The sequence below is a fragment of the Grampus griseus genome, assembly GCF_964374135.1.
Source record: "Grampus griseus genome assembly, chromosome: X".
NCBI classification, from domain to species: Eukaryota; Metazoa; Chordata; class Mammalia; order Artiodactyla; family Delphinidae; genus Grampus; species Grampus griseus.
In genome coordinates, this window is record NC_138999.1 from 22,233,496 (window position 1) to 22,244,217 (window position 10,722).

Consider the following 10,722-nt stretch of genomic DNA (forward strand, 5'->3'; position numbering starts at 1 on the left):
AGGTGACTCTGCTCACATACTGGCACAGTCCTGTACCAGCACTTTCCTGAATTACAGCATGTTTCCTCTGGGTCTTCCCCAGTGTACCCTCCTGCCCAAATCGGAACCTCATACACTGACCAGCTCTTCACTGTGACCTCTGGAGCTGCACCCTGTTTCCTGTGATACAGGCAGTCCAGAGTCATATGCCCTCCCCTTGATTAAAGCATTCCAACTCTCTGCACGTGTACAGTGAAGGTCCCATCCCTCCCAGTGGAACCATTGACAGTGAAGTCTAGATACCTGGTTACCACAGCCCCATCCCCAGCCCACAAGTTTCAGAGTATATTCCAAATGAGGTGGTGATCACAATCTTACTTCTTACAGAAGATACTGGTTCTTGGGATATAACTGAAGTTAGATGGGGGGTTTTGTAAATGACCCAGATATTGTCAGTAGGATTTTGAAGGAATGTGTTATTTCAGACTGGCCACTGAACACATACACCAATAAGTGAGTTTACGAAAGCCTCCCTCATAAGTTGAAGATGAGAAAAGACCATGGAATTCACTGTCTAACAAACATCTACTGAGGCTGAATTCCTCAGAACTCACAGTCGTTCTAGGAGGGGAAAAATGTCAGGGGTTTACTGACAGATACCCTGTCTTTGAACAAATGTGTCCTACACGTTCAGTCCAATCCGCTTGTATTTAGGAAGGCTCATGTGACTACGCAGACACTGAAATATGAACAATGTTTGTCACCTCCAGGTCAAGGAATTTGAAAGCCAGTATGCCACTTCCATGCTTTCTATTCCATTCAGCAGCAAACATGGAGATCGCTTGTTGAAAAGTGGAACCGCCAATGGGAGCAGACTGGATCCCTGGGTCATCTGACAGTGGAGACCCCTGCCTACCCACATTGGACTTTATGTGTATAAGAAATAAATTTCTGTTGCTTTAAGCCACTGTGGGTCTGCAGGTTTTATCTGTTGCATCAGTTACTTTATCTGATTAATGCATACCTACTATTTTTTTTTAATTTTTTTTTTGGTTGCATTGGGTCTTCGTTGCTGCCTGTGGGCTTTCTCTAGTTGTGGTGAGCGGGGACTACTCTTCGTTACGGTGACCGGGCTTCTCATCGCAGTGGCTTCTCTTATTACGGAGCATGGGCTCTAGGCGGGCAGGCTTCAGTAGTTGTGGTGCATGGGCTCAGTAGCTGTGGCTTGCAGGCTCTAGAGCGCAGGCTCAGCAGTTGTGGCGCACGAGCTTAGTTGCTCCGCGGCATGTGGGATCTTCCTGGACCAGGGATCGAACCCATGTTCCCTGCACTGGCAGGCAGATTCTTAACCACTGTGCCACCAGGGAAGTCCCACATACCTACTATTTTTGTGGTTAGATGTATTTAAATAGTGTAATTACAAAGGTAATAGTACATATATTTTTGCTGCAAAAAATTCTTACAGATAGATTACAATCTCCCCCTTTCCTCAAAATCCAGCCCCCGCCTCAGAGGCAACCACAATTAACAAACTGATGTGTGTCATTTTAAAGCTGACCTGAGGTTTTTTCATATGTAGATGTGCTATAAAAATATATTGAACTTAACATGTATGATTAACAATGTACATATTGTTCTGCCTCTTGACCCTGTCACTTAAAAAAATGAATGCAGAATATTTCCATGACAGCACACATAGATCCACCACACTCATTTAACAACTAAGATCCTTTTTCTTTAAAAAAAAAACATGTTTATTGAGATATATTTGATATAAAAAATTGCACATATTTAATACATACAGTTTGATGAGTTTGGACATATGTATACACCCGTGAAATCATCACCACAGTCAACGTAACAGACATATCCATCACCTCCAAAAGTTTCCTCGTGTCCCTTTGGTTTTTTCTTTCATGGTGAAAACACTTAACATGAGATCTATGCTCTTTTAAAAATTTTCAGTATTGTTAACTATAGGCACCATGCTGTACAGCAGATCTTGAGAACTAATTCATCTTGCATATCTGAACCTTTATAACAATTGAACAACTCCTCATTTCCCCCTCACCCCAGCCCCTGGTAACTCAGTTGATTCTCTCCTTCTATGAGTTTGATGATTTTAGGTACCTCACTTAAGCAGAACCATTTGTCCTTCTGTGACTGGCTTATTTCACTTAACATAATGTCCTTCAAGTCCATCATATTGTTGCAAATGGCAGGATTTCCTCTTTTAAGGCTGAATAATATTCCATTGTGTGTGTGTGTCCGTGTGTGTGTTTGTGTATGAATCACATTTTCTTTCTTCGCTTATCTTTGATGGACGTTTGGGTTGTTTCCATATCTTGGCTGTTGTGAGTAGTGCTGCAAGTAACATGAGAATGCAGACATCTCTTAGAGATCCTGATTTCCATTCTTTTGAATACATACCCAGAAATGAGATTGCTGGATTATATGGTAGTTCTACTTTTAATTTTTTTAGAAACTTCCATACTATTTTCTATAGTGGCTATACCATTTTACATTCCCACCAACAGTGTACAAGGGTTTGATTTCTTCACATGCTAGCCAACACTTAATTATGCTTTTTTAAAATTATAACCTTCCTAACTGGTGTGAAATGATATCTCACTGTGGTTTTGATTTTCATTTTCTTGATAATTAGTGATGTTGAGCATCTTCTTGATAATTAGTGATGTTGAGCATCTTTTCGTACCTTTTGGCCATTCGAAGGAAAGATCTTCAGGAAGAATAAGATAGGAGCAATCAGGGTGTTGCAAGTCTTGATTACACACAGATGTTAATCATGTATCATAAGCACACCAATCATCATATTCCAAACTGCCCTCCAAGAAAAAGACACGTAAGGATTACCCTACTTATTATGTTTGTGTGATAATTAATTATTCTCCTCCTAATGGACATAAAAATTGTTCCCCATTTGTTGCTATGAGTAATAGGACTGAAATCAACATCTTTGAACATGAAATCTTAGACAAATGTGCATGCTTTCTCACAGGAAAGAAATAGAAAAGTGCAAACTTGATTAAAGTGGGCAGAGTGTTAAGACTGAAATTTTTTACAAATATTGCTGAACTTCTGTTCCAAAGATGCCATACCAAGTTACAGTCTTTCAGATTCACGTGTGTGAATGAATGCCTTACATTCTCACAGGCATTTTATTTCATCAGTCTTTTAAATTTTGGCCAAACTTTCAGATGAAAGACACTGTCTTGTTATTTTATTTCCTTATTTTCAAATAGGTTGAGTATAAAATTAAACTTTTACCCATATGGAGCTGGATTTCTGCATTAATGTCTTGAGTACCAGGATTCTTCTAGGCATACTTTACATTCTGAAATATCAAGAGATCCCTCCTTTACTTTGAAAAGCAAGGACTTGATGAGTATGATCGGTTGTTGGGCAAGAGAACCAGGCAGGACACCCTTAGCTAGTGAAGATCTGAGATCAGAGCAATTGCCAGAGTTCATGAGAGAGATCACATGAAAAACCTCATCTAGAGAGCCCATGGTAGGCTGGCAGTCAGCATTCTGGATTTAGAGTTCAGCATAAGGTAGAGAAAGGACTATAAGGAGAGAAGGTGGAGAATCTGGGTAGAGGGTCCAAGATAACTTCTGATAATAAGCTTGGGAAAACTCTCAATTACCACCAGCAGCTAGAAGTTGAGAGGTCTGGGTGGGCAGATCTACTGGATGAAAGGACTAGAGGCATGCCAAACACCTCACCTACCTTAGAATCCTCTGTGCCTACCATCAGGCAGAGTATAGGTAGCTTTTCTGTGTCACCCAGTGATGCTAGATGCTGGGAGAGCTACATCTCTTGGCTATTCCAGTGGTTCACTGCATCCCTGCCAGTGTTCCTGGCTGGGAGCTGTGTTGATGGCTGCTGGAATCTGATATTTTTACCCTGTGTACAGTGCCTCCTCCACTGAGTTTGGGGCAGTATGAGTGGGCAGGCTTGGGAAGTGATGACAGTTGAGACAGGCCAGGAAAACCAGTGAGTAGTGGAAGGGGACCTAAAACTGCAGAGAGGGAGAAATTGAGGGGAGATGTCCTGAGGCTAATTACCTCAATGATTCTGCAGATAAAGGGCTGAGTGTGGACATGTCTGGAAAAGATAATCTAGATGACATCCCCAGCTCATGGTTCCTGAGTTTTGTTTTTTTTTAAAAATTCTTTTCAGTTCTATTTCTTCTCAATAACTGTGTAAAATAGTTATACCTATTTCTTGATTTAACAATGGTGACATTGTGATTTATTTATTTTAAATGTTCAAAACAAATTTTAATTTTTTATACATAAAAATTTCATTCAAATCTGACCACACTAAATATTGGCAAACATCATGAACAATAAACAGGAAACATAAACACAAATGAATAATAAACACAGGAACACATTAAACATGAAAAAATGTGTTATTTTTCACCTATCAAAAACTAGAAAAATTAAAAAGCTAATTGTAATTATGTTACAGTATTCCCATGTATCCATATGACTGTTCTATTTTTTTGTGGTATCTTTGTCTAGTTTTCGTATCTGGGTGACAGTGGCCTCATAGAATGAGTTTGGGAGTGTTCCTTCCTCTGCAATTTTTTGGAATAGTTTCAGAAGGATAGGTGTTAACTCTTCCCTAAATGTTTGATAGAATTCACCTGTGAAGCCATCTGGTCCTGGACTATTGTTTGTTGGAAATTTTTAAATCACAGTTAAATTTCAGTACTTGTGATTGGTCTGTTCATATTTTCTATTCCTTCCTGGTTCAGTCTTGGGAGATTGTACCTTTCTAAGAATTTGTCCATTTCTTCTAGGTTGTCCATTTTATTGGCATATAGTGCTTGTAGTAGTCTCTTACAATCCTTTGTATTTCTGTGGTGTCCATTATAACTTCTCCTTTTTCACTTCTAATTTTATTGATTTCATCCCTCTCCCTTTTTTTTCTTGATGAGTCTGGCTAAAGGTTTATCAATTTTGTTTGTCTTTTCAAAGAACCAGCTTTTAGTTTCATTAGTCTTTTCTATTGTTTTCTTCATCTCTATATCATTTATTTCTGCTCTGATCTTTATGATTCTTTCCTTCTACTAATTTTGGGTTTTGTTTGTTTTTCTTTCTCTAGTTGCTTTAGGTGTAAGGTCAGGTTGTTTATTTGAGATTTTTCTTGTTCCCTGAGGTAAGACTGTATTGCTATAAACTTCCCTCTTAGAATGGCTTCTGCTGCATCCCATAGGTTTTTTTTTTTTTTTTCTTTTTTTCGCGTTATGCGGTCCTCTCAGTGTTGTGGCCTCTCCCGTTGCGGAGCACAGGCTCTGGACACGCAGGCTCAGCAGCCATGGCTCATGGGCCCAGCCGCTCCGTGGTATGTGGGATCTTCCCGGACTGGGGCACGAACCCGTGTCCCCTGCATCGGCAGGCGGACTCTCAACCACTGTGCCACCAGGGAAGCCCCCCATAGGTTTTTGATTGTCATGTTTTCATTTTCACTTGTCTCTAGGTATTTTTTTAATTTCCTCTTTGATTTCTTCAGTGATCCATTGACTGTTTAGTAACGTATTATTTAGCCTCCACATGTTTGTGATTTTTACAGTTTTTTTTTCTTGTAGTTGATTTCTAATCTCATAGCATTCTGGTCAGAAAAGATGCTTCATATGATTTCAATTTTCTTAAATTTACTGAGGCTTGCTTTATGGCCCAGCAAGTGATCTATCCTGGAGAATGTTCCATGTGCACTTTAGAAGAATATGTATTCTGCTACTTTTGGATGGAATGTTCTATAAATATCAATTAAGTCCATCTGGCCTAATGTGTCATTTAAGGCCTGTGTTTCCTTATTGATTTTCTGTCTGGATGATCTGTCCATTGACATAAGTGGGGTGTTAAAGTTCCCCACTATTACTGTGTTTCTGTCAATTTCTCCTTTTATGGCTGCACATCTGAAACCTCTTTAGAGGTGAGCATTGGCCTTTATTATTATTTTTAACAGAACACAGTGTATGGGCTAGAAATAGAATAATGAATATCACAGTAAATCACACATAGGCTAGTATTTTTCAAGAAACTTTTGAGATTGCGTATATTTATGCATATATACATGTACACACATATACACTCATATACACTCATACTCACACACACACACACACAATTGGTAGCTGTTTCTGTGTGAGCACCCATGCAGAGACTTTCTAACCAAGAAGGTGACTTTGTTGGTGCAGTTCCTTTTGATCAGTTGTAAAATGACTGCCCATTACAAAGGCAAACATGCTGAAAAAGGTCAACAAAGGTCAGGGACCACTTCCTTGTGATCTTCTGGAAAGCCTCTGAACACATGGAGCTGGTCTTCTGCCTTAACTTGGTGGAAATGGAATCTACCAAGCACTTCTATGGCCTTGTCAGAAAACTTCACGTCACTAATGATGGGAGTTTGAATGGTGGCAGGGATTGCCCAAGACCAGTCTCCTGATGACTCTCCTTGGCACATCTTCATGAAAGGCAACTGCCGTACTAAGAAGGAGATCTAGGAATTCTTGAATATAATGGGGGTGTAGACTGGGAGGAAACACTTCATCTATGAGAGCCCAGGAAGCTTATCACTAAAGATTTGTGCAGGAAAAGTAACTGAAGTGCCAACAGGTAGCCAACAGAGATCCTCCATGCTATGAATTCCTGTGAGGTCCAAGAGCCCATGCTGAAACCAGCAAGATGAACGTCCTGCAGGTTTGGGCAAGGTCACTTATACAATACACAGTTCCTTCCCACACCAATATGAGGAAGCTTTTAGAAATGAGGAAGAGAGAGCCTGAGCAAGTTGTAGCAAGGGTTAGCACTACTGCCATGGACAGCACATGTTCTAGGGTCATGTCCAGTTTCTTCTCCTACCCACAATGAGTCTGAACTGCTTTCTTTAACTTGTGGTTGAAGAGAGCAGACAATGTTCCAACTAGTGGAGAACTGGTACTGGGCTGGAGGAAACACAGCATATCGTTTTGTCTTTCTGTTTTATGTGGTAATTTGGAGATTTCCCTTCCTTCTTTCCTTCTTTTTTTAAATAATTTTTTCACTCTTTCTTAATTTCGTTCATTCTTTCTAATTAATTTCTAAATGTGTCTTTTAATAGAAGATTTAAATAGCTTCAGAGTATAAGTTTATTAATCAAATCTTTGGTTATATAGTTATTGCTACGTATCAGGTTTAAGAGTGGGAGCTATGTAATTTGGAAAACAAATTGGTAAATCTTCCATCTTATTTTATGATATAGAATAGGATATCATGGCATTGAGTAGGTGTTTCTTTGGAAATATGAAAGAACTCAGTAGTAAAACTGTTGGGTTTAAGAAATAGGTAATGTGAAGATGGTTGACTGATGGCTTTCCTAATACATTCAGTCCATCATTTTCTAAAATTAAAAGATGCATACATGAATTTACTTAACTAATCCAAGAATGTAGGAGAAATTAAAACTTAAATTAGCACGTTCATTGACTCATTTATTCTCTAAACATTAACTGAACATGTGCTCTTTGGAAAACACCTTGATATTCTTGGGGATGTTAGGGATTTTGTGTCTAGGAGCAGTTAGAAGTTATATCATGTTAGCCCAATTAAAAAGGAGTGAAGGGGTGGGAGCCCAGGTGAGAGCTGTTAGGTGTAAAAGCCCTGAGGCAAATCCATTTGGACATTTGGGAAACTGCAGTTTTTCAGTGGAAAGGAAGTTTTAAGCTTAGCTATATGGTGGGTGAGGTAAGGATATGGGAGACCCTCAGATAGTATGTCTCAAAGTTGAGAGACTAAAGCCTAAAATGTAAAATGGCTCTTAGCAGTTACTCTTTAATCCTGGATAAATTAGAAAGAAACTTTCCACTGGGGGAGGCACGGTAGGTGTTTCAAGTACTAGTCCCAGTGCATTTGATCACAGCCTGCAAAGTAACTGTTTTACATTCTCAACTACAAACACATGCTATCTTCCATAAAAAAGGAAGGATGACTCACAAGATGGAGGTGATAACCAGAGGAATTTTTCCCAGGCTTTGAAATCTAATCAAGGAACTGAAACATTTGTCCATTGGTATTTCAGAACTGATACTGTCCAGTGACTCTTATACTTCCCATTTTCTTGTTTCTAAACAGGAATGTCTATAGATGTTACCCTACTGCTATCTCTCCATTGTACATTGGATTTGTCAGGACAGATGACTTGTCTCTTTATCTTATATGTCCATAAATAGAGATTTATTGTGCCCAGCTGGTTTGCTTAATAAACTTCCCCCCAAGAGCCTCATCATCTGCAGTTGGACCTGATTTAGATGATGAGACTTGGATTTTAAGTTGATTTTGTAATGAGGCAAGACTTCTGGGGATCTTGGGTGAGGGTGAATGAATTCTGTGTAAGGTGGGGACTTGAAATATTGAGGCCTGGAGGGTAAACTGTGGCAGACAGAACCTCAAGGGGCCCCCGTGATCCCCACCTCCTGGTGGTCATGCCTTTGTGTATTCATTGTGGGTAGGGCCTGTGACTTGCTTCTAACCAATATATTATGACAAAGGTGATGAGATGTCACCCCTATGATGACATTATATTATATGTGTTTTGGAAATAATTAGAAACAAACCATCCTGCTGACTCAAAAATGCCTCTCTACAAGCTATGTGTAAAATATAAAACAAATCTAGACTATTAAGGAGAGATCTTTCTTGAAAAAGGATTATTACAAGGGTAGAAAGGGACTTCTGAAACAGGGCGAGGGCACCTATTGCAATAGAGAAAAGCTGTGACCGTAAGATCTGCAAGGATCTCAAGCATTAGGCAAAAAGGGATTCTCTTTTGTAGACAGGAGTAAACAATGCTAGAAAGAACTGGGTGTGGGGAAAGGGGATGAAGGGGTAGTGTGATTGGATACTAAATCAGAGAATGTTTTACCCTGAGGACAGCTGATTCTCAAGAGGGGTTGTATGCTAGCTCTGGTGAGAGGAGGCCAAAATTCAGGGGCCTGGAGGAAGAAAAGAAGCTTAACCAAAGTTTGGCTAACAAGCATTTTGTTTCAACTGATCATTTATGAGACAAAAAGTGGTATTTTTGAGGATCTGTATCTGGCCTTGTCATAGGTAAACAAAGGAAAATCCATGAGTCTTATTTAAATTATATGAGGAAGAATGGTTCTTTGAGGTAAGCTATTTCCTGGAACACAAAGTGGGGGGGAATCTCGTAACCTACACTGTTTTCCAGAATCACAGGGCTCAGGTAAAATTGAATGTTATACAGGAAAGAAAATAATTTTATCATTAAATAAGCATTAAACTGTGATATGATGTGCATCACAGGCAAGCAACTAAAGAGATAGCAAAGTTAACAAGAAATCTCACCTTTTTATACAGCCAAGCAGATACAACCCGTTACATCCATGTTCTCAAGATAAAATATAGCTAGTCCTCAAGTAAGAGGACTTGGTATCACCATTTGTCAGACACAATTCTTCCTAAATGCACATGGTAATTGGGGTGGCCCTCTGTGTTAGACTTTATCCAAAGGAAAACATTCCTGGGTTATAAAATTGGCAAGAATATTTAAAAGAGAAAGGTTTTATATTTACAAGTTTTCTAAAGTAAATGCTCTAAAAATAAAGGAAGTCACATTCCTTTTTTTGGACACCAAAAGAATTAAAATTTTTAATTTGTATTTATCTTTACAGTACCCTCCCTTTGTTGCTGCAAAATAGTTCACACTACTGTTTTAAAATTTATTTCCACTGCCATTTCTACCTTTCTCTGGGCAAATTACAGCCATCTAAATAACCAACAAGTCTGTGGTAAATTACAAAGCAATGCAAGTACAGAAATAAAGTAGGATGGGTTGAAAAATTCAGTACATTATTTGCCTTGGGGAGAAAACCTTTAAATATATCAGACCAATGGTGAATGGTTAAAGCAAATTCTTGATTAGCAATGTGCAAAAGTTCTTCATCGTACATTAATTTTACAAACTGTTGTGATGCTTTATTGCTCAAACTTCCAAATGAGTAACTATTTGAGTATTATTTAGTAGTCCCTTATAAAATATTATAGTACCCAATCCAAGCCTAAGGGAGAGCATAACTCTAGAGTCTGATCATCTAAAATTTTAACTAGGAGTTTTTCTTACATGGGCCAATAAATTTCTCCTGAGTTTCCCTTAATTACATAAGTAACATAACATTTACATAATGACTTAAAGTTCTTTCAATAAGTGCTCCATCTCACCAAATAATTTTTCCCAGATGTGAAACACAAAGACAGTTGGCCATTATCTAGTATCAATATCTTATTACAAGGCACCTATTGAAGGGTAGAGTTTGAACTTGCAGTGTTTAATGTACATGACTCTAATTGTTTTAAGGCTTGAGGACAAACCCAAGCTCTTTTTTGGCATCGGTCCAAATCAGTAATTCTATTATTATAGCAGTCAATTAAACCTCCACAAATAATGACCTTGTTTATCTCTATATATTGGGACTGGAGAGGACCTGCATCCCAAGGTTAATGGAGTGACACTAGACCTGTCCTCTGAAGTCTCTATCTGTAAATAACAGATTTCTTTGTCTATTAGTTAGATGCTTTGCTTTTTTATACCATCTTTCTGTCTCTTTTGGGATAGTCATAGTCCCAATACCTAATTGTTGCCTTAAATATGAATAGTTCTGTAATTTTGAACAAGTGATTATACAATATCTTGGAGTGAGTGTCTCTGAGAGCT